We start from the raw sequence: 24,910 nt of genomic DNA, 5'->3' as shown, positions 1-24,910 counted from the left end.
AGCCTGAGTGGTGTCTTTGCCTACTTTTTGAGTGTAAACACTTGACAAAGCGACTACATGGTAGGTTTGTGTTGAATCACTACTTTGCTGAGTGTAAGGCAGCAATGGCTGCAGCCCCTTTAGAGCAGACCCGTTTGTGTATTCTACTATAAGAGAGGTTGCAGATTCCGCATAAGGATCAGGTGAGGTAATAATCCTAGAAATTGAACCATATTTTTTGAGAAAGTCTAGTATTTCTTCATCTTTTTCCGTCACCGTTATGCCACTAACTAACACAGCATTTGGAATTTTGACACCTATCTCCTCTATGGCTTCCATTTTTTCTAACAGGATTTTTATTTTAATGAAGAAATTAACAGTCTAATCCTTATATAATCCCGAATATTATTTATAATTTTATATTAACTGCCTCCTGGCTGGCTTGCCAAGTTTTATGTAAAACCTGTGTGGCGCCTATCTTCTAATAATGCCACACTGGTCCATAGGCCAGGCTCTAGGTACGGAATGGGAGGCAGTAAATAAAACAACACGGTGTCAAGACTGTGGGGCAGGCGAGCAGGAAAGCAGGCGAGCGGAGCCGTGAAGTCGGACAAACAGGGTTTAATAGCAACGGGATGGCTGACAGGCACGAACATCAAGACAATACAATGACGGATCTGGGTAGACTGACTGAGACAAGGACTAAATACAAAAGACAAGCTACGGGTAACGAGCCACAGGTGAGAACTATCAGGGAATCACACGAAGTAACGAGGTGGGCGTGGCACACATCGGGATCGAACGCAGCGGATCGTGACAGAACCCCCCCCAAAGGCGCGCACTCCGGGCGCGCCCCATAGGGAGGCGACGAAGGAGACCAAACTGGGGAAACAGGACCTGGAAAACAAGAACAAAACCATCAACGAGCCCAGGGAAACATGACAGAGACACAGAACTGGAACAAAGACAGGAAGAACGACAAGACCTGACACAAAACAGGGAACGCAGACAGGCAGACCAAGAAGGAAGACACCGGGGGAACACCAACAGGCAGAACAAAAGGGCCAGGAGTGAATGAAGGAACCAGAGGGGGACGAGGAGCAGAGACAGGAGGGACAAAAGGACGAGGAGGGAACGGAGGAGACACAGAGGGAGGAGGAGCAGAGACAGGAGGCAAAAAGGGAAAAGGAGGAGGAACTAGGGGAGCCCAAGGGAACCCCAGGGGCCGAAAAGGCGGCAGCAGGAGGAGCCGCGGGCAACCGAGCGGCCGAAGCCGGAGGGCCCCAGGGCGACCGCGAGGCAGGAGCCGGAGGGGACAACGACGGGGCAGAGGAGGAAGCAGGGACCAACGGAGGGGCAGAGAAAGGAGCTGGAGGGGGCACCAGCGAAGGCAAGGAGGCGCCGTCCACCGACGAGCCAGAGCCGGGAGACCCGCAGGCGAGCGACGAGTCGGAGCGGGAGAACCCGCAGGCGGCCGCCGAGGCGTCGGAGGGATCACAGGTGGCCGACGAAGTGACGGCGGGGGACCCGTAGGCGACCGTCGAGCAGGAGCCCGGGGGACCGCAGGCGAGCAGGGCGGGTGTGACCCGACCCCTGTGCCTTTGTCCTCTCCCTTTCCGGGACACCGACAGGCGGGGTTCCAGTCGGGCTTGACCGCGCTGGGGCGAGGGAAGAGGAGTCATTAGGGAGGTCCCCGAGGGGTCCCACTCGAGCTCCTCCTCCTCCAAGGAGGAAGGTGCGGTGGTTAGTCTGTCCGGGACCTCCTCGGGGACTGGGACCAGGGCTTGGGAAACTGGAGTCAGGGCCTCCAGTGAGGCAGCAGGCGTGGCCGCAGGTGGTGCAGCCAGGGCCGAGGGCGCGGGCGGTGCAGCCAGAGCCACAGTCAGGACGGGAACAGGCGGGTCAGGAGCAGGCTGGACCAACGAACAGGGCTGGACGGGCCAAACAGGCACAGCGGACATGCGGGCACAGCGGACGTGCGGCCAGCAGGGGGTGCCTCAGCAGGCACCTAGGGCGCGCGGTCAGCAGGGGGCCGGCGCAGCAGGCACCTCGGGCGCGCGGCCAGCAGGGGGCGGCACAGCAGCCACTGCTCCAACAGAAGCCTCGTGTGCAGTAGCAGGAGGCGCGGCAGCCTCAGGCAGGAGGGCCTCAGGCAGATCAGGCGCCGGCAGGACAGGCGAGACAGGCAGATCAGGCGCCGGCAGGACAGGCGAGACAGGCAGATCAGGCGCCGGCAGGACAGGCGAGACAGGCAGATCAGGTGCCGGCAGGACAGGCGAGACAGGCAGATCAGGAGGGGACGCCTCGGCAGGCGCTTCGGGCGTGTGGCCAGCAGGGAGCGCCTCGGCGGGCACCGCCTTCCCGTGGCCAGCAGGGGGTGCCTTGGCAGGCGCCTCGGCCGTGCGGCCAGTAGGGGGCGCCACGGGCAGAGCGGCTTCCTCCGCTGCTGGTGGAGGCGAAGCCAGGCCCTCAGGCGGAGCTGCAGCGGGCACCCTCAGTGCCTGGCCAGCAAGGGGCGCATCCGCGGCCACCTCGGGCAGTGCCGCAGGCAGAAGCGGTGGCAGCTGCAGGAGGCGGTGCAGCTGGAGCTGCGGGCAGGACGGGAGCGGCGGCCTCAGGCAGGGCCGCGGGCAGGACAGGAACGGCGGCCTCAGGCAGGGCCGCGGGCAGGACAGGAACGGCGGCCTCAGGCAGGGCCGCGGGCAGGACAGGAACGGCGGCCTCAGGCAGGGCCGCGGGCAGAGCGGGCGTGTGGCCAGCAGGGTGCACCTCAGCAGGTACCTCAGGCATGCGGCCAGCAGGGGGAGCCTCGGCGGGCGCCGCCTTCACGTGGCAAGCAGGGGGCGCCGCAGTAGGCACCTCAGACAGAGCGGCGACAGCTGCAGGGACCGCAGGCTGGGCAGGCGGGTCAGACAGAACAGGCGGTGCCGCGGGCAGAGCGGCGTCAGCAGCAGCAGGCGGTGCCGCGGGCAGAGCGGCGGCAGTAGCAGCTGGTGCTGCAGGCACGTCCGGATCAGGCAGGTCCGTGATAGGCGCCAGGATCGTCGCCGGCCGTACAGGCGCTGTCCCTTTAAGGGCCTTGGGGATCCAGGGAACCGCATCCCAGACGGCCCTGATCCCCTCATATTCCAGGTGACCCCCCTGGAATATGCAGGCTGCTGGTGACAGCGGCTGCGCGGTTGCTGTGGTCCCCGCTGACTTTTTTGTCGGGAGGGGCTCCTCCCGACATTCAGCGGGGAGAGAAGCATAACGGAGAAAGCAAGCCCCCAGGGAGACGGTCGGGGTCTCCTCCAGTCCTTTCCCCTTGCGCCTCTTCTTCTTCCTTCGGCTTTGGCTGGGTGGTGGCGACGGGGTTGCCCCGGAGAGAACGAGCGACCGGAGCCGCTTCTCCGTCACCCCGTCGACGAGCAGCCGGAGGTTTTCGCGCACTACTGCCAGTACGCGCACTGCTGTGAGCAGGGTTATCTCTTCCAGGAGGGTCCCGCTCTTGCTGGCTAACTCCAGTAATCCGGAGTCCTCCTGGACCTCCGGCTGGTGAAGCCAGTAGAGCACCTCGCGGAGCAGATCGATGTGTTGGTCATCGATCTGCGGAGGTGCGTTGGGGAGATCCGTCATTCTGTCAAGACTGTGGGGCAGGCGAGCAGGAAAGCAGGCGAGCGGAGCCGTGAAGTCGGACAAACAGGGTTTAATAGCAACGGGATGGCTGACAGGCACGAACATCAAGACAATACAATGACGGATCTGGGTAGACTGACTGAGACAAGGACTAAATACAAAAGACAAGCTACGGGTAACGAGCCACAGGTGAGAACAATCAGGGAATCACACGAGGTAACGAGGTGGGCGTGGCACACATTGGGATCGAACGGAGCGGATCGTGACACACGGTTTGAATTTTTTCTAAACTTTAGTTTATAAGAAAAAGCAAAATAAATATGCATATGCTCCTACAGCGTAGTCACATACAGAAATTGACATAAAGTGAAATAAAACAGTAATTGAAATGGTTTGGACCATTTAGTTAGCTTCTCGTATTTTGGTGGGATCTAAATTCCTATTTTAGTTGTCTAATTTTGTTCTGTATAGAGTTCAGTCACAGTATTTTTCACCAGTTTGACATTAATTAATTCTCTTCTAATTAAATGAAAGTTAATTATTTTAAACGTTTAATTTATATCTAATATTTGACTGCATATGATGAGGTAGCTATTTAAAGGTTTAACTCCGTATGAATAGTGATTTTGGCTTCTTAAATGGTTTTCTTTTAGTTCGTCAACACCCAAAATTAAACACAAAAAATGCAATTTACCATTTCTGACATCAAGCAATCAACACTTAAACATAACCTGTTTTTCAACATATCCACAGTTGGTTCAAATATATACCTACGCAATGAAAACAATAAATGGTAACTTTTTCTTATTCTTACCAGAGTTCAGTTTATTTAAACTATGAAAATTAAAATAAAGCAACCCAGTCTTTCTTTTTCCCGTCTCGTCAGTTCTTTGAGATCACTTCCGGAAGACTACATTAAAGTTAAAGCACTTATTTTATTTATGTCTTTAATTTGCTGCATGATCTTTAATAAATTATATTTATACAACATATTTATTAATATATTGTAACATGAATTAAAATACAAATTAAACCTTTTTTTTCTTTTACAGGTGACAAGAACATAAACCTGGGTTACATCATGTCTGTTCGGGACAAATTGATCTGTGATTGTTAGGTGATGCCTGATCATGGTGAGGGGTGAGTGGTGAGTTTGATCTGGAGAGAGAATTTTTCCGGTTGTATTAAACAACAACAATGACTTTGCTTAGCTGAATCCCTGCATCCAGCGTCTTCCTAAGCACACAACAGCCTCATTCCTGAATATCAACACAATGTGTGCCTTGGAGTCACTTGGCAGCTGTCTACAATGTGGTTTGATACAACAAACAGTGATTCCCCCTGGTACATGGGTAAAGAGATTGATTAAATTGATAGGCAACTTCTAAAAATCAAACCACCTGTTGAGATTACTAGGACACCAAGGTCACTGACTGAAAGGAAGTTCTGGAAAGCTTCAGAGTGGCGAGTATTTCTCCTTTTCTTTTCTCTACCTGCATTGAAAGGCATACTCCCTGCAAGATTTTGGAACCATTTGTTCCTACTAGTGTTTGGCATATATACATTATTGCAGGATACCATAAAGACCGAAAGCATCTTGATAGCAGAGCTAGCTCTAAAAAAATTTGTCATTGTTCCAAAGACTGTATGGAAAAAAACAACATGACTTTTAATATACACTTGCTAACACACACTGCTCAAAGTGTCAAACAATTATGGGCTACATCAACCTTTTCATTTGAATCCAACATGGGCACTCTCATGAAGTATTTTCATGGAACACAGTATGTCCCCTCACAAATAGTCAGAACATTTCTGTTGTGGAGAGAATTGCCAGAAAGGCCCAAAAGCACTATCCACCCAGAACATAAAAAAGTTCAATCTTTTGTTGAAGAACTTTAGTAAAAGAAAAACAGAATATTGTAAAATACTAAATGAACGCGTCTTGGTCATCCCCTGGTGCAAAAAAGTATTAAAATGTCATATAGGCTTGCCATTGCAAAGTTGCGTGGAAATCTAAGCAACTGTTTCTGGTCTTACAACCGTTTTTTGGTCGATGGAGTTCTGTATTACAGTCAAAACTATGACAGACTAAAGAAGAGATACAACAGTGCTGTGTGCTTGAAAGATGGTACATTTTGTTTAATTAATGACTTGGTTATTTTTAAACAAACGTGTTCACATCAAATTTCTGTTTTTTGTTCATGTGCCAAACTATGTTGTGTTTTAGTTGAGGTACTTACAGACAGGCCTGTATGTAAAGATTCACAGATCAATGTACAAAGTACTTTCATATATGAGGTTAAAAAAACTGAAACTGTTAATGCTGTCTGGCCTGACATGATTAAAACAAAATGTGTTCTTGTTAAAACAGATGAAACCATTGCCAAACTCTTATGAAGGGGACTAGAACTTGATCAATAAAGTCAAGTCAAATGTTTCTCTATGTTTTTAAGGTACATAAAGATAATGTAACTGTGCACACATACTTTTTACTGTAAACTTTTAAACTCCAGCACTATATGACATGCAAGTTGATAACAGGGGTAAAACCTCAAAGCAAATGTGTGTAGTGAAAAATATTTTTATCATGCTAAATTAAATGTAAGCATGAGTCAATAACCTTATTCTGTACTTGGATCAAGATATACTAAGTGTTACGGCTTCACCAAACGAAGGCTCCCCGAATCCGAAACATAACAAGGAGGCAAAGACCTCTGGTTTAACACTTATTTTTTCCAACAACTTAACCATACTTAAAGGGTAAAGAAAAACAGACAAAAGGAGATGGAGATCCCAGCCAAAAAGAACAAAAGATGGGAAGTTACTGAGCCAGCCACGCCATGGTCCATCACACCCAGCTAATTCCCCTACACTGTAAAACCTAACATTGACATTCATTAATTGGACTGAGTGAGCAGAACTGAAAAAACATTCAATAGTTGTACTAAATTAAATACATTAATTGTGTTCAACGTTTCCTCCACTTTTAAGTTAACAATACTATTATATTTTAATTAAGCAGAAGTATATTTTAAGTTTTAAGTAAAAGTAACTTGCAATATTGGCTTTTAAGAAACTCGAAAGACAAGAGTTGACGAATATGACGTACGTCTTGACGTCAGACGACGTAAAACGAGAGCGGGAATTTTTCTAAATCAAAATGGATTTTTTGTCCTGTACTGCTGTGCGTAAATTCTCTTTGCTAATGTCGAAGTGAAATTTCCCATATTCGGTCGGTGGATAGTATCGAAGATTGTGTTTTGGGGGTGACTTGCTCCTGTTTTCCCTCGCCAACTTCAAGAAACCTAACTGGATTGGAGCTACGTTGCTTTGAATACGGTGAGTTAGATTTGTACCGTTAAGTAACTTTAGAAAAGTATGAATTAAATGAGTAGTCTCATTAATGTGAACTGCACGCAGCATCCTTTCTACTGCGTAATAACGACATTAACCGTCTTATTATTTTATAGACCGCATTGGATGTGGTAAAAGGACACCTTTCAGCTTGTCGCCATTTCCCAGAAACATTGGAAATTGGAAACTCATTGCCTGCTACATAAGGTAAGTAAGAGAGTACAAGGACGCCTAAAAGAGGTATTTTAAAGATAATGTTATACAGTTTCTCACTCGAGTAAATCTTTTAATGCGAGTTGCATACGAGCGCGTTGTATTAGCACGAGCGCGTTACGCACTGGAGTACATGGCCCCGGGATTTGCGCGCGAGCCGCCATGGTGTAGCTCCTTTTCTGCACGTCCACAGCAGCAACGTTTCAGAAGCGGGGCGTTTCGCTCATTTACCTTTCATTTTTCATATTTAGTAAAATGTTTACTTGTATAACATCGGCTGTAACTACTCAATGAATAGCTGAGAATGTAATAAGTAAAAGTTTTGTTAATTTTTCATTGTAACAACTTTTACATAGTGGTGACTTGTTTGCATCAAAAAATATTGGTCATTAAAATTTTGCATTTTAGTGTTATCAAGTCTAGAATATTTGTGGTGTTCTACCACTGTGGATAACAGTAAAGGTTTTTAATGTAAGTACACACCATCATGTTATTTTAAGCTCTGGCATGACCATATTGCTGGATGATTTAATGCACAAAAATTGATTTTATCATGGGCGCTAATATTCTTGTATCAGAATAAAACTGCAGAATTTCTCATTCAGATCGACTGAACCAAGGCATGTCAGAAAGCAAACCACCAAGTGAATTTTTCTCTTTTTTCAGGTTACCACTGACATGAAATGAATTGGAACTGTAAGTTGTGTGGAATTTCTCTCAGTTCTAAAACACACCTACTTAAACATTGCAGATTAAAGCACAGCCATTTCTGTAGAGTTAGCCCACTTCCATGCCTATATGCTGACTGTATATGTACATTCCAGTCATTTGGTGCACTAAAAACACACTTGTCAAGATACCATACAGCTGAAAGTAGCTTCAGCAAAGATGGTAGTCTGGTGCGCCTGTCTTTGAAGTGCTCTTTATGTACCTTTCAGCAACCTTTCTCTGAATCAGTATTTTTTAGTCACCTCAGGGGACACTTAAGAAATCATGAAACTGTGACATGCCCATATAAGGATTGCAATTATAGCACAAATGTGTATTCATCGTTCAATGCACACAAGAGTAGGGTACACCACACAAATGATTGGTCAGATTTTTGTGATGAGGTCATCATTCCAGATGACAGCCACCCCATCTGTACTTCTGAGATTAGTAGTGATGTGTGTGAAGACCTTCCTGCCCAGAATGAAGAAGCAGAGGACCAGTTTGACAGGGATGCTTTGACAAATCAGCTGAAATTTAACCTAGCTTCTTTGTTTCTAAAAATGCAGGCTATTCTTCATGTGTCCGACACAGCAACAGAAGAAATAGCTGAAAGTTTGAATCAGTTATGCTCTTTGTCCCAACCACTGATTAAACAGGCAGTTAGTGAGGTACTTCAGAGGAATGACCATGCTGTTACTGATTCTACATTGGACGAAGTCATCAATGCTGTAATGGAATCAAATGTTCTTTTCAGTGCCACATCTAAAGGTGCAGACCTGTCAACATCCAAACGAAGAAAAACATTTATTCAGCACAATTACCCACTTGTAATGCCAGTGGAATATGACCTAGGGGAACCTGGACACACAATCATGTATGTTCCAGTGCTTCAAATGATTCAGCAGTTGTTTCAGAAGAGTGATGTTCGTAGCAAGATCACTGAGCCTAACTCTGATCAGAGTATTTATTCATCATATCGGGATGGAACATATTTTAAGGAAAATGAATTGTTCTGTTCCAGTGAACTGAGGCTGTCTTTGCAGTTCTATATTGATGATTTTGAAATTGCAAACCCACTTGGCACTTCTCGTAAAATTCATAAACTTTGTGCAGTATACTGGGTCTTGGCCAACCTGCCCTCTAAATATCGATCAGCATTACATACTATACAGCTAGCTGTGTTGTGCAAAAGTGCAGACATTAAATTGCATGGTTATGCAGCTGTACTTGCTCCATTGTTACATGATATTCGTACTCTAGAACATGATGGTGTTTTTGTTGAGTCAATGGGTCAGAATATCAAGGGAACAATTTTTTGTGTTTCTGCTGACAATTTGGCGGCTCATTCATTAGGTGGTTTTCTTGAGTCCTTCAGAGCACAGTATGTTTGCAGATTCTGTATGGCTACCAGTGATGAATTTCAGACTTGTGAAGTTCTAGATAGAGAATTCATTCAGAGAACCAAATCTTTGCATGATGTTCATGTACAGCGCACTGTACTAAATGATTCTCTAGATGGTCAGTATGGTGTGAAGGGGGACTGTGTCCTGCGTGAGTCACTGCAGTACTTCCACCCCATCACTGGCTTCCCACCAGACATACTTCATGATCTTTTGGAAGGTGTTGTGCCAGTTGAGCTTTCTCTTTGCATTAAAAATATGATCAGGCTAAAGTACTTCACGTTAGAATATCTTAACCAAAAGATTGTTTCATTTCCCTATCAGTATACCGATAAGGTAGACAGACCTCATCCCATTCCCAAAACATTCATGTCTAGAGGGACAATAGGAGGGAATGGGCATGAAAATGCCACTTTGCTCAGGTTGTTCCCCCTACTTGTAGGCAGTGTAGTGCCAGAGACAGACAGGACATGGGCTGTTTTGATGGAGCTAAAAGATGTGGTGGAATTGGCTTTGTGTCCAGCCTTTACAGATGAAACTTTAGACTATTTTCAGTCTAAAATTCAGGACCACAGACAAATCTTACAAGAGGTCTTTCCTGAGTTTCGACTTCGGCCTAAGCATCATTACTTAGAGCATTATCCCAGCCTAATCAAATGCTATGGCCCCTTGGTTCACCTTTGGACCATGCGTTTCGAGGGAAAACATAGATTTTTTAAAAGGGTAGTGCATGATGCTCAGAATTTTAAAAACATTTTGAAGACATGTGTAACCAGACACCAGTACATGATAGCTTATCATCTTAGTGCACCAGCATTTTTTAAACCTGCAATTGAAACATGTAATGTTACCTCTGTTGTACTTTCAGCCCTACCAGAAGAAGCTCAAACACACATCAAAAGGATAACAACAAGTGGCACAATTTATAGCACTTCAAAGGTAACAGTTGATGGCACAGATTATTCTACTGGCATGTTTGTGTCAGTTGGAGTGGATAAGGGATTGGCAAAATTTTGTAAAATTGCACAGATATACCTAGTGAATCATCATGTAGCATTCCTGTGTTGTAATTTTGATTCCTGGTATATAGAACATCTTCGTTCTTATGAGCTAACACCAACAGGAACTTCACTGTCTGTTCATCTGCTTCCTGACATCAGTGACACAGGGACTCTCACTGCTTACATGATTGATGGTTGTTTATTGGTCACGCTAAAGAGGTTCCTTGCAGTGAGCGAAAATACTAGAGACTAGGTGAGTGGCTTTTTTGTTGCCTTTATAACGTGTGTTAATGCAGATATCTAATCTGCCATTTCTAATCAAGATTTATGGAAAAAGTATCAAAGCAGAATATAAAATATCTACCCAATAATATCCATAATCACCATATCTGGATGTGATGGAGTACGATTGGCAAGATGGACAAATTTGCGTTTTGAGTCAGCAAGGACCAGTAATCCTGAAGAAAAGGGGGCCCTAGAAAGTACCAATTAAGTGGCCACAGTGATTGTGTGTGTTTGACAGGTTTTAATATATAGATTGTGTGTGTATACATGGTGTCATATATTAGCATTGCAATATTTTAAGTGTCATCTTTTAAAATGTCTATCAGGAAAGCAATGGAAAACCCTCAAGCCATGATACTACGTGTTGTTGATAAAGGCAATGCAAGGAAAGTAAAACTGAGCTCTCGGCCAGCCTCTGTTGACAGCCTTATCAGAATTTTGAAGGAGCAACTAGAGTTGGATGTTGACTTCAGTTTGCAATATGAAGATCCAGATTTTGATGGGAAGCTTACAACCTTGGTTGACATTGCCGAATTACCCCTAAAGGCAGTTGCACATATTACATTTCCAGAACTGATGAGTTCAGAATGTGGTAGTTCTGTTGCATCTACAGAATTATTGTCAGACCTGTCATCTCCAGGGCGTCTTAGCAGGTGGCCTCCACGTATTTTTCCTGTTCCCAATTTTTCTTTTGATGTTGAGCTGAGGCTCAGAGCAGGCAATGAGGCTTTTCAACAGAATGGTAAACATCTCAAGTTGACAAGAGACCAGAAACAAGACATTCTGGACAAACTTGCTTCAACCATTTATGGTTTCAAGGCTTATCCATGTGACAAAGAAATTGCACAAGTAGCTGAAGCTTTAGTAACCAAACATCCCTGCCTGAAGGAAGCTGGATCAGAGACAGGCTGGAATGGGTGGAAGAACAGCATTAAGTTTAAACTTGGTAATTACAGACAGAAGCTGAGAAAAGTAGGATGTTTGGAAGTGAGTGTCAATGCTGGCAAAAGAAGTCAAAGCAATCCACAAAATGAACCATCACATTCAAACATAAAGAGACCAAAGCGTGCAGAAGTCAATTTTTTACCCAACTTTCCTCTGGGAGAGAATCAAGCAAGCCTTTTATAATATAAGAGAGGAAATTGCAGAAGAAATGAAAAAGACAGAAAAAAGCACAAGCTTCATAAATGCAAAGATGCAGACAACCTTTGCCTTACGACGACAGATTATAGTGACCACCAGGCCACCAGTGAAGCAGTTCCTTGATCAGTGGCCTGCTCTGCGTATGGAGACTGAGGTAATGTGTTTTTTCCGTCATCACTGACTATCTGTATATGTACTGCACTAAATGTGATTCTGAATGTCTTGCATTCTTGGCTGTAGACTGCTTCTGAAATATTTCCATTAAAAGGTTGCCTTTTTGAGGAAGTGTGATACAAAATATTATAAATGGTCACATTTGTGATTTTCAATATATTATATTGTTTATTTATAATTCTTCATCGTGCACTATTCTTTTTGTAGCATAAAATAATAACATATTATTCAGATTACCAAAGTGTGCCACAGTTATTGTAGTGGTTTGTTGACATTTATCAAGCAGCCCATGTAAAATGCATAAACATCTTTAACACATGCCTGAGACTTATTTGTGATTTATCATATTTATTTCGACCTGTTTTAACATACATTTTTATCCGTATGAGAGAACAATGCTGTAGTGAACTAGTGGAGCCCTGTTTACTATACTCATTGATTCATGTTTGTTGCTTGTTTTGAAGGTGTTTGCAGAGTTCCAACGGATAACAAATCAGAATTTACCCAACAAATTCTATTCTGAGCTGGATCGCCACACACCTCGTTTGATGACCATGTACCGACAGAAAGCATCAAAGACTGGACAATTTGCAGATGTGCTTGCTAACATTTTGAAGGTCCATGATGAACAGGTTAAGATTTTTTTTTTTTAAGTAAAGGGTAGAACTTGACATTTCTTGTTTAGGTGTTCCTGTAGTATTGTGAGATGGACTAACTTGATTTAATGAGTCATTGTCATAATAGTAATTTCTCTGCACCTTTTTAGGAACTGCATGATATCCACACAAGGCGTACCACTGTGATTCGTGCCCTTCCTGTTTTGCTTCGTGAAGACACCTCTAATTTTTTCAGAACATGCAAGGTAAGATTTTATTAATGTGAACCACCACCTGTATACGTCTTTTACCGTATTTCACACAGTATATACACAAATATCACACTAGCAGAATTAATGTTGTATTACAGATCTACGTGCAATATTTAGGTACTGCATCTGAGTGAATGGCCTGTGTATTTATAGAATGGTCCTGTGTTTTTAATTTTATTAATACATATATTATTACATTACCTTATAGCTTTTATTTGCAATTGAATTTTAAGCCTGGACAGAGATTCATTTAAAATACCACCAATTTGATTAGACACTTAAAAATACAGTTGAATACTGAAGTACTGGAAAAAGCAAGTATTGGTTTGAGATTTGGTCAGAAGATATAATCATAAATATAATTTTAAATGACTCGGATCGGGAACAAAATTCTTGATCGGGGGAACCCTAATCCTGTCAGGAGCAGATTAAGATGATTATTCTAAAATTTTCTGGTGATGCTCGACATTTAAAGTGTTAGAATAGGAAGTGTTTGACCATAAATTGATTAGGACAATGGAACAATAAAAAAGTCTGTCAAGTTGGTGGGTTTGCAGAAGCATGTGCAGGGAAACTCTGGTATGAACAGAAATAATACTTAACAAAACACAGATGAAATGCAAAACACAATCTAGACTTGGCAAATTAAACTCAAACATGTGCAATCTTAAACGGTTCTCAAAACAAAGCATAAATGAAACTGAAAACAAGGCAACAAGATGACCCAATTCTCCAATGTGCCTGAGTAAAAAATGTAAATATAATACCTTTATTTTCATGGTTTTCAATTGTAAACTTTGGAGAGCACTTAGAAAGTCAAGTGGCTCCATAGTGTCACGTTTCGGCAGGCAGGTGAGCAGGGAAGCAGGAGAGCAAGCAGTACTCACGGGTAATCAGGGGTTTAATAAGCAAAAGACAAACAAGCAGGGACATCCACGGACACTACAATGACGGATCTGACGAGACGTACTCAGACGCGGACTAAATACACAAGACTAGCCAGAAATAACAGGACACAGGTGATCACAACCAGGGATGAACACGAGGTAATGAGGTGGGCGTGGCACACATCAGGATCGGACGGAGCGGGGCATGACACATAGGGTTAAACTACATTTTTCTGTTAGACCTAGTATTGCATTTATTAGTATAAATATATTTTTATTTACAAATTTGACTACAAAATGATTTGCTCATGATCTTTCACCTACATCTGTCTGCCTTTTTGCTGAAGTTGTATGTTGTGGGTTTGATCGCCCCAGTGGGATGAGAATGCATGAAACTACAGTAGTTGTGCACAAAATAATTAATATTGTTAATATTATTATCATTCATTCCCAGCTGGAGGACGAGGCAGAATTTGGGGATGCACCAGTGGCTCTGCTTACAGTTGTGAGGGACAACATACAAGACCTCATTCACTACAACCCAGAGACAATCTCCATTATACTGGAAAGCAATGGAGTGACCAACCTTTGCAGGCTTGCAGATGCTTTTCTTGTTTTGTTTGGCTTAATTTATGCCCTCCACCTCAGTTATCCCAAAGGCCTGACAAACACGTTTGAATTTGTACAAAAAATCTTGCTTGGATTAGAGGATGGAAAACTTTCACCAAGGTTGCAGACCCTAAAAAATGACCTATTCATGTAGACAGGGCTAACAAACAGCAAATGCAGCTGGAAGTTTTGATGGTTACGTTTTTGATTGCACTGTTACATGTGACTTTTCTGCTGATGGCCACTTGTATTCTGTTCTGAGGACACAATACATTTTTAGTTTTTTTATTTTATTTTATTTTATTTTATTTACATTTAAGAAAAATGCAGATTCAGAGCTTCAAGTCATGTTTGATTTTTTTCTTCTCTCTTTATTTATTTATTTATTGCTGTTGGCCAGTAGATTTTTTTTTGTTTCTGGGCACAATTCAATTTGTATTTAATTTGAAGAGTGTGATGTTTAAAAGGACTGGTGGAAGCTCAAGACTATTTAAGCTGAATATTTTATTTATTTAATTTTAATTTAGAGGATAAGAAGTTTCAGAGCTTTACTGGTTAATTACTTATTTGTCTTTGATTCTTTGTCATGTTTCCTTGCTGCTGGCAAGTACAGTTTATGTTTTTAGACATTATATATTGTACTTGCCATGAATCAGGTCTCCTGTGGATTTATGTGGAAGGCGACAATACATTTTTGTTGAAACATGGATTTTGTTTAAAGGTACAATTGGATGCTGAATGGCCTTTAATGTTTTATTTTATTATTTTTATTTTTTTATTGATTTTGAAATGGAAAAGTAAGGCTAACAATACAGACATTCCATGATATATTGAACTGTTAAGTGCTGAAACACTTTTTGCCTGTTCTGTAATAAATTTACATATAAAACTTTTCTGTTCAATATTGGCAGATTTATTGGTATTTGGTTTTTAAGGGCAAATAGCTGTCACAAAACAATGTGCATTAGCAGAACTTAATCAGTTGCCTTATCATTTTTAAGTTTAAAAAACAGAGTTCTGAAGTTTGAGAAACTCAAAGGTTTTGAGTTGTACTAACGACAAATGTTTAATTTCACAATATTTGCATTTAAGTATGAGATACTCATACACGTCATGTTTTAGCAAAGCCAAATGTTTAGTTGATCTCATTAAATAGATTCACTTAGGATGAGTGAAATGGATTAACAGGTGCTAATGAATAATTTTGAGTTACATTAAATGAAAATATTTGTGTAGAGTTCCTAAAAAAATTAAGTAGAATTTAGTCAAACTATTTATGTACCACTAACCCTAAACATTTGTGTTTTGCAAACTTCTGAACTGTGGTTTTTAAACTTAAAAATATTAAGGCAACTGATTGCCTTAATTTTTTTGAGTTCTGCTAACTTGTTCGGGTTTACAGTGTACCTATTAAAAGAAAAATGTACTCAACCGAATCAAGAACCAAACCTGAAAACTAGACCAGCAGTAATCTCCAACCCAAACTTAAATAACAAACTAAAATAACAAAACCCAACTCTGTAAATCATGTTGAGAAGAAAACTACAAAAAGAAGGGGAAAAATTCCCCAGAAGCTGCTATTGCTGCTGTCAGGGCAGGTGTGAGGGAGATACCCCCCACCCTTCCTCTTTTCTCTCCTGGAAAATGATTGGCTCCAGGTGCTTCATTCCTACAAAGAAAGGCAGAGAGAGAGAGAGATACAGAGAAAACACTCCCACAGGCAGTGTGCAGTATTGCACCCACATGCCACACATAACACTAAGTATTAGTACTTTGTGGCAGAAAGAAGTAAAGTATACTAATGTATAAGTATAAGCTTTAGCATTAAAGTATAAGTGTAAGTATTAATGCACTTAGTCTTAGACTTTTCTTTATATTTATCAGTATAAGTCAAGTATACTTCACTGTACTATTCTTAAGTATATAAAAAGTAAACTTCAAGTATACTGTCTCAGTTTTAGTATAAAATAAGTAAACTCGTAGTACACTTGAATAAACTACTTTTTGCTAAGGGTTTACCGTGATATATAATGTTATACACTCACCTAAAGGATTATTAGGAACTCCTGTTCAATTTCTCATTAATGCTATTATCTAATCAACCAATCACATGGCAGTTGCTTCAATGCATTTAGGGGTGTGGTCCTGGTCAAGACAATCTCCTGAACTCCAAACTGAATGTCAGAATGGGAAAGAAAGGTGATTTAAGCAATTTTGAGCGTGGCATGGTTGTTGGTGCCAGACGGGCCGGTCTGAGTATTTCACAATCTGCTCAGTTACTGGGATTTTCACGCACAACCATTTCTAGGGTTTACAAAGAATGGTGTGCAAAGGGAAAAACATCCAGTATGCGGCAGTCCTGTGGGCGAAAATGCCTTGTTGATGCTAGAGGTCAGAGGAGAATGGGCCGACTGATTCAAGCTGATAGAAGAGTAACTTTGACTGAAATAACCACTCGTTACAACCGAGGTATGCAGCAAAGCATTTGTGAAGCCACAACACGCACAACCTTGAGGCGGATGGGCTACAACAGCAGAAGACCCCACCGGGTACCACTCATCTCCACTACAAATAGGAAAAAGAGGCTACAATTTGCACGAGCTCACCAAAATTGGACAGTTGAAGACTGGAAAAATGTTGCCTGGTCTGATGAGTCTCGATTTCTGTTGAGACATTCAAATGGTAGAGTCAGAATTTGGCGTAAACAGAATGAGAACATGGATCCATCATGCCTTGTTACCACTGTGCAGGCTGGTGGTGGTGGTGTAATGGTGTGGGGGATGTTTTCTTGGCACACTTTTGGCCCCTTAGTGCCAATTGGGCATCGTTTAAATGCCACGGCCTACCTGAGCATTGTTTCTGACCATGTCCATCCCTTTATGACCACCATGTACCCATCCTCTGATGGCTACTTCCAGCAGGATAATGCACCATGTCACAAAGCTCGAATCATTTCAAATTGGTTTCTTGAACATGACAATGAGTTCACTGTACTAAAATGGCCCCCACAGTCACCAGATCTAATCCCAATAGAGCATCTTTGGGATGTGGTGGAACGGGAGCTTCGTGCCCTGGATGTGCATCCCACAAATCTCCATCAACTGCAAGATGCTATCCTATCAATATGGGCCAACATTTCTAAAGAATGCTTTCAGCACCTTGTTGAATCAATGCCACGTAGAATTAAGGCAGTTCTGAAGGCGAAAGGGGGACAAACACCGTATTAGTATGGTGTTCCTAATAATCCTTTAGGTGAGTGTATATGTAAAGCGTCATTAAGAATTTTAAGAGCTTGCCCACTTTAAAAGCAAGTTCATAGGTAGGCAAGACCTTAACAGGTTTCACACATCGCGTATGTCAGTTACTGCATTTTCTATAGCATTTGATGCTCCGCGAGTATGGGCGCGAAAACAGGAAGACTTTTGGAGCCTTTTGGCTATGCAGTTAGCCACCACGAGCTTAGCCAGCAAGATAACTAACTAGCGGTTAGCCTGCCAGTTAGCTAAACAGTTCAATTGCTTACCCGAAGAATTTTTTCCGTTGATTCTACATTTTAAAAAAAAGTGTGTGCGTGTGTTCATGGAGTCAATATGGTCTCTGAGACACCGTTTATTCAAAGCAAAGTTTTCACTGTTCCATTGCTAACGTTATGTAGCCTGGTTAGCTCTGATAGTTACTGTCAAATAGTTTGAAAAGCCGACTGCTTGAACTGCTATTTTTATGGAAATTGTTTTGCTGATCAGTATTGGTATGAGGTGTTGAAATCCTCAGTACATAGACAAGCAAGTGTGATATTTCAGTGTTTGTTTAGTTACTTTTAACATGTTCCCTGCTCTGTGTAAAAATTTAAAAAGTTAAAACAATTTTGTTTTTCAGGTGCATGGAAATTCGTTGACTGATATATCAGTTAGGTATGTATTACAAACGCTACAAAATATGCAATGATTTCACATTTCATACACAATATATTTACAGGAAATACATTTTTAAATTACGCATTCATCACAGGCACACAATTAAGCTCTGATACTTCTGCATATCTTTACATACTGTATTTTCCATGAACTTTAGTTAAATTAAATTAAATATTTATTAATAATTTTTTCATTACTAAAATTAATTTAATTATTAATATGTGGTCTACAACCTATACTCTAAAACTTTGCTTTACCTTAGGATTTGGCATATAATGTGGCAGTGTAAGATCTGCAGATCTTTTTCTACTACAAAGGGAAATTTACTGAAGCATTATAGATTACAACATGTGACATTTGGTCGTACACAACCCCAGCCATGTCTATTTGAAAGTTGTCCTTGCACGTTTAAAACACAGAGTGCCCTTCGCACACATTTATCCAGATACCATGGCCCAATCCCAAACCGGTCCCTACACACTCCGCCTCACCACTCCGCCTTCGTTTGCGCGTTCCCGAGACCCGTCGCCATGTTGAAGTGTGTCTCAAAGCAGCAAGGGCTAAGGGGGAGTGGTCGATTGTGCCCTCCTTTAGCGAGTCGGCAACGATGGTGGCTCGCGCGATTTCACTACCACTTCCATATCCCATAATTCCTAGCGTACAGGAAACAGAACAGCGCGATAATTTAATAATTGGATTCTAACAGCACAGTGAAATACACATAGAAAGTCTATGTTACATGTTATAATTCATCGCTGCAGAAAAAAAATTAGGAAAGCAGTTATTTATAGCTGGTCAGTACAGATAGATTTTATCGTGATCCGATTACGAGAGATTTTGTGTACTTTTCAAACTAGAAACCACGCGAAGAAACATTCGTACGCAAACTCGATCAACATCACACCAGCAATAACAATTTATGTTTCATATTTGCCTGTTTTTTCCTCTACATATCTGGATCTAGTATTTGGTACAGAAGTAATGCGTAATGTTTTATGCGTGCAAACTAAGTTAGCTATGTTAGAAATTGTACAATTGTCAATATGACACATGTACATACTTAAAATTGCTCAGTGCAATAAGACGACGTAGCCGTCGTCTTCTCGCATTAGATAAACTGTGCTTTTTTAAAATAACTGATATGTCATTAAAGAAAATACAATACAGCTTCTTGATGGATCCATTTCGTCAAATCACTACATAATGCATTTCCTCTTTCCGGTATAGAAGACTGTAAAAAGGTGCTGCGAGGGCAAGTCTGTCTCAAATCTTTCTTGTGACAATTTCCTTCAGTTTAAGTGTATAGGGCGTGTTGTGAGGGTGACTCGGCGGGAGTTTGACTCGAAATGAAGGCGAAGTGTCGAGGGTATAGTTTGGGATTGGGCCCATGTGTAATATCCGAGAGGCACGTACAGGTGACGTAACGTGCGTATAGGATTAGCCGTATGGGAATATGGAGGTCGGAGGTGTCACGTTCGGGCTCGGGCGAGCAGGGAAATAGGCGATCGGAGCCAGGAAGTCAGGGAAACTGGGTTTAATTGCACGAACGGACTGACAGGTACGGACATCGACGGACAATACAACACAACAATGACTGATCTGGGGATGACTGACTCTGACAAGGACTAAATACAAAAGACAAGCTAGACTTAACAGGACACAGGCGATCACAATTAGGGTTGAACATGAGGTAATGAGGTGGGCGTGGCACACATTAGGATCGGACGGAGCGGGGCATGACAGAACCCCCCCCCAAAGGCGCGCACACCAGGCGCGCCCGAGAGGAGGCGACGGACGGGACGAGGGAACAGGACCTGAAAGACAAAAAGCAAAACATCAACCAAAGGCGGGGACCGGAAACAGGACAGAGGAACAAAACAGGAACAGGGACCAGACGAAGGACAGAACCTGACAAAGAACAGGGAAAGCGGACAGACAGACCTGGAAGGGAGACACAGAAGGGGAGAAAGGCGGAACAAAAGGGCCAGGAGTGAACGGAGGAGAAACAAAGGGACGAGGAGCAGAGACAGGCGGGACAAAGGGAAAGGGAGGAGGAAAAAGGGGAGCACGAGGGAGCCCAGGCGGGTGACGGGCAGCGGCCGGAGGGGCCGCAGGGGAGAGGGAGGAGGGAGCAGGAGGGGACCACCCAGGGGCCAAGGGAACGGGACGAGGGAGTGACGGAGGGGACACGGAGGGAGCAGGAGGGAACACCAGTGAAGGCAGGCAGGAGGGGGAAGCCGCGGCAGGTGGAGGCGCAGCCGGAGCCGGTGAAGGCGCCGTCCGACGCTCAGCCGGAGCAGGGGGGCCCGGAGGCGGCCGACATGGACCCGGAGGCGGGACCGAGGACCGGCACCGAGGATCCAGGGGGGGACCCGGAGGGGACCGCCGACCCCGAGCCGGAGGACCCGCAGGCAGCCACCGAGCCACAGCCAGGGGCCGAACGGGCGAGCCAGGGGGCAGGGCGGGCGGGACCCGGGCCCTACGCCTATGTCCCCGCCCCTTGCTGGAGACGGAGAGGCGGGGTCCTGGGTGGCGTCGGCCTTGCCGGGGTAATGGCGAGGGAGTCAGGGCCTCAGGCAGGGCCGCGGGCAGGACGGGAGAGGCAGCCTCAGGCAGGGCCGCGGGCAGGACGGGAGAGGCGGCCTCAGGCAGGGCCGCGGGCATGTGTCCAGCAGGGGGCGCCTCGGTGGGCGTGGGTGCAGGCGGAGGCGGCACCGGGACCTCAGACGCAGCTGCAGGCACCACCAGCACGTGGCCAACAGGGGGCACTGCAGCAGGCACCACCAGCACATGGCCAGCAGGGGGCGGCGCAGCAGGTAATTCCATCGTGCGGCCAGCAGGGGCCGCCTGGGCAGGCGCCTCGGGCGTCCGGTCAGCAGGGGGCGCCTCGGCGGGCGCCGCCAGCACGTGACCAGCAGGGAGCGCCACAGCGGGCGCCGCCATCACACGGCCAGCAGGGGGCGCAACCGCGGCCACCTCAGGCAGTTCAGGCGCCGGCAGGACAGGCGAGACGGGCAGTTCAGGCGCCGGCAGGACAGGCGAGACGGGCAGGTCAAGAGCCGGCAGGACAGGCGAAACGGGCAGGTCAAGAGCCGGCAGGACAGGCGAGACGGGCAGGTCAAGAGCCGGCAGGACAGGCGAGACGGGCAGGTCAAGAGCCGGCAGGACAGGCGAGATGGGCAGTTCAGGTGCCGGCAGGACAGGCGAGACGGGCAGGTCAAGAGCCGGCAGGACAGGCGAGACGGGCAGGTCAAGAGCCGGCAGGACAGGCGAGACAGGCGGTTCAGGAGCCGGCAGAACCGGCGCCGCCGTCACGTGGCCAGCAAGGGGCACCTCGGGATGCACCTTCGTCGTGCTGCCAGCAGGGGGCGCCTCAGCGGGCACCTCCGTCGTGCGGCCAGCAGGGGGCGCCTCGGCGTGCGCCTCCGTCACGCGGCCAGCAGGGGGCGCCGCGGCGGGCGCCGCCATCACGCGGCCAGCAGGGGGCGCCGCCATCACGCGGCCAGCAGGGGGCGCCGCCATCACGCGGCCAGCAGGGGGCGGCGGGCGCCGCAGCCAGAGTGGTGGCAGCTGCAGGGACTGCAGGCAGAGGAGGCAGGACAGGTGGGTCAAGCAGGACAGGCGGGTCAGGCTGGACAGGCGGGTCAGGCGGTGCTGCAGGCAGATCGGCGGCGGCAGCAGGCAGCGCAGCCGCGGGCAGATCGGCGGCGGCAGCAGGCAGCGCAGTCGCGGGCAGATCGGCGGCGGCAGCAGGCAGCGCAGCCGCGGGCAGATCGGCGGCGGCAGCAGCAGCAGGCGGTGCCGCGGGCAGATCGGCGGCGGCAGCAGGCAGCGCAGCCGCGGGCAGATCGGCGGCGGCAGCAGGCAGCGCAGCCGCGGGCAGGTCCGGAATATGCAGGTCCGGAGCAGGCAGGAGGGGTGATGAGCGCGTAGGCGCCTTCCCTTTAAGGGCTTTGGGCACCCGGGGAACAGCGTCCCACACGGTGCGTATCCCGCCTAGACCCAGGCGCGCCTGCCGGTCATCCCCAGCCTCTACAGGGAGTTGGTCCTCACCGTTGTGGAGCTCATCGGTCATACAGACGTCCTCCACGGCGGGGAGAAGGGAGCACGTTCCCAGGAAGAGCATCTGGCGGGTTCTTCTCCTCCTGCGTCTCTTTTTGGTGAGAGCGGGGCTCTCTAGGACCCAGGATGGGTCCTTCTCCTGGGGTCTTCCCCCAGGCAGCTCCCCAGTGTTGGGGAACTGAGCGGCCGTAGCCGCGTGAAGCTCAGGGTTGCGCGTCTTATCACCAGCCCTTTCCAAGACCGGGAAGGTGGCTGGTAACGAGTCGGGGGGCGGTTCCCGGGCGGCATACCCCAGGTGTGGTAGCCAAACCGCCGCTCGCGCCCTCAGCTGCCGCAGGTGTTCGTCCACCTGCTCGAGCAGCTGTTCCTCGCCGGTGTGGAACCTCCTGTCAAGGAGCTCCCAGCATCCCTCTACCAGCCGGCGGGCTTCGGGATCCAGGTGGTGATCAAGCTGGTTCGTCCAGGCGATCACCTCGTCTTCCATAGGGAGGACCTCCCCGGTCGCGCTGAGCTTGTTTCTGAGACTTGTCATTCTGTCACGTTCGGGCTCGGGCGAGCAGGGAAATAGGCAATCGGAGCCAGGAAGTCAGGGAAACTGGGTTTAATTGCACGAACGGACTGACAGGTACGGACATCGACGGACAATACAACACAACAATGACTGATCTGGGGATGACTGACTCTGACAAGGACTAAATACAAAAGACAAGCTAGACTTTACAGGACACAGGCGATCACAATTAGGGTTGAACACAAGGTAATGAGGTGGGCGTGGCACACATTAGGATCGGACGGAGTGGGGCGTGACAGGAGGAATAAAGACGTTGGTTTAACCTGCTCCCTGGGGCGAAGTTTTTTGGTGCTAGACACTAAGAGTGACGGCGACAGAAACATTACACCATGCAGACAACAAAAGTCCAAGTTCAGAGATCATTACTTTTAAGTGTTTAGTTTGCAGAGCCCAATGTTCTACAGAGAAGGATTACATTGGAAATCATCTGAAGACCCATGAAACAGTGGCGCCTCCAGAGAATTTTCATAGGGGTGGCCAGATGGGGCCACTGAAAATCTTGGGGTGACACACCAAAACCAAAAGTCGAGCTGAATTTCAGGAATTATGACATAACATATATACCAGCACCAGCTAACATTAGTTAAGTAATTAAATTTATCATGCCAAAAAGCAAGTTAAATAGCATGTAGCACCAGCTAACGTTAGTTAAGTAATTAAATATATCATGCTAAAAAGCAAGTTAAATAGCATGTAGCACCAGCTAACGATAGCAAGGTAATTAAATTCGGCACTAAAAAAACGTCACTACAGCCTCCAAAGTTTATTGAATAAATAGTTTCCACTCTTCTTTTTAGAAATTATGACTTACTCAGTCACGGTAGTCTTCTTCTTTAACTCCGCGCGCGACCGGCGTTTGTTGAAGATGACCAGAGACGTGCTGAGCTGCTGCTTCCTGTGAGCACCCCCACCCCCCGTGTGACTGGAGAGCGCTTTGCTGACCGTGCATTTGTTGAAATGCATAATTAAACATAGAAGCATATCTGGCATATGCGACCGATGATGGGGGGGGGGCAGTGGGGGGGCCAACAAATTTATCAGGGGGGCCATGGCCCCCCCCTGGCCACCGCATGATGGCGCCACTGCCATGAAACTGTCTTTTGTGTATTTCAAGGATGAGACTTTCGAACAAATATATACAATACATTTCTAAAACACAAAAGCAGAAGACACAAGTCCTATACTTTGAGTGATTATAAACAAGACGTGTTTGAGAGTCACAAAAATCAGACCATTGGCTATTCTAAAATCCTAGAGGTCAGTGATGTTGAGGGCACTAGCTTTGATTGTGATCCGGAAAGTGCATCATACATGGTTGTTTAAAAGATTAGCTTACTTCTGCTTAAGCTAGAAAGCATCTATAATGTCTCAGTAAAGTGTATTGATGCCTTGGTTGAAGACCTTCAGTTTATTTAATCTTCAGCATCTGCTGCTGTTGTCAGAAATATTTTGGATTCAACACTGCAGTCTAACAAATGCACTTTAGAGCCGACTGTTATAACTGCCTTGGCAGAACAATTCCATTCTATTAGCACAGCACTTGGTGCAGGTGGTCCACTTGGGTCTGCTTTTAAGAGAAGGAAGTATTTTAAGGATAATTTCCAGTATGTTGATCCTGTTGAATATATCCTTGATTCCCAAAAGAAAAAGAGCTTTCAATATGTGCCAATTCTCAATTCTCTGCAGGCAGTCTTTAAGAACAAGGATATTCTAGAGCAAACCTTGGCCAGGCGTTCAAATAGTACTGGACATATTAAGTCAATTTACGATGGTACATTTTTCAAGCAAAATGACTTCTATGCTGGCGAAGAAACAAAATTCACTGTAATTCTTTATGTTGATGACTTTGAAGTATGTAACCCACTTTGAACATCAAGAAAAAAACACAAAATAACAGCTGTATATTGGGTTTTGGCAAATGCACCTTCCAACTCTGCATTAACATCAGTACACCTAGCTTTACTGTGCAAAGCCGTTGATGTAAAACAGTTTGGATACAAAACAGTTTTAGAACCACTCTTAAAAGATCTTTCTATATTAGAACAGGAAGGGGCTTTCATTTCCAGTGTGGGGAAAACTATTAAAGGGACTGTACACTGTGTTGTTGCTGACAATCTTGGC

At 45.6% G+C, this 24,910-nt stretch overlaps 1 long non-coding RNA gene across 3 annotated transcripts; it reads left to right on the top strand.

The window, feature by feature from the left end:
- The first annotated feature begins 6,779 nt into the window (after nt 1-6,779).
- On the top strand, nt 6,780-15,072 carry LOC111838322 (uncharacterized). Of its 3 annotated transcripts, XR_011983107.1 has the most exons (9): nt 6,780-6,936; nt 7,068-7,158; nt 7,831-7,860; nt 10,144-10,214; nt 10,436-10,529; nt 10,888-11,858; nt 12,343-12,510; nt 12,645-12,740; nt 14,088-15,072. It is a non-coding gene; the product is annotated as an uncharacterized lncRNA (long non-coding RNA). The 3 variants fall into 3 exon arrangements; XR_011983106.1 differs by having other exon boundaries at nt 10,144-10,529; XR_011983105.1 differs by having other exon boundaries at nt 10,144-11,858.
- The last annotated feature ends 9,838 nt before the right edge of the window (nt 15,073-24,910 follow it).

Source organism: Paramormyrops kingsleyae, chromosome 1 (assembly GCF_048594095.1).
Source record: "Paramormyrops kingsleyae isolate MSU_618 chromosome 1, PKINGS_0.4, whole genome shotgun sequence".
NCBI classification, from domain to species: domain Eukaryota; kingdom Metazoa; phylum Chordata; class Actinopteri; order Osteoglossiformes; family Mormyridae; genus Paramormyrops; species Paramormyrops kingsleyae.
The sequence above is the reverse complement of the archived record's forward strand: the minus strand, read 5'-3'. Positions and strand labels throughout refer to the sequence as shown.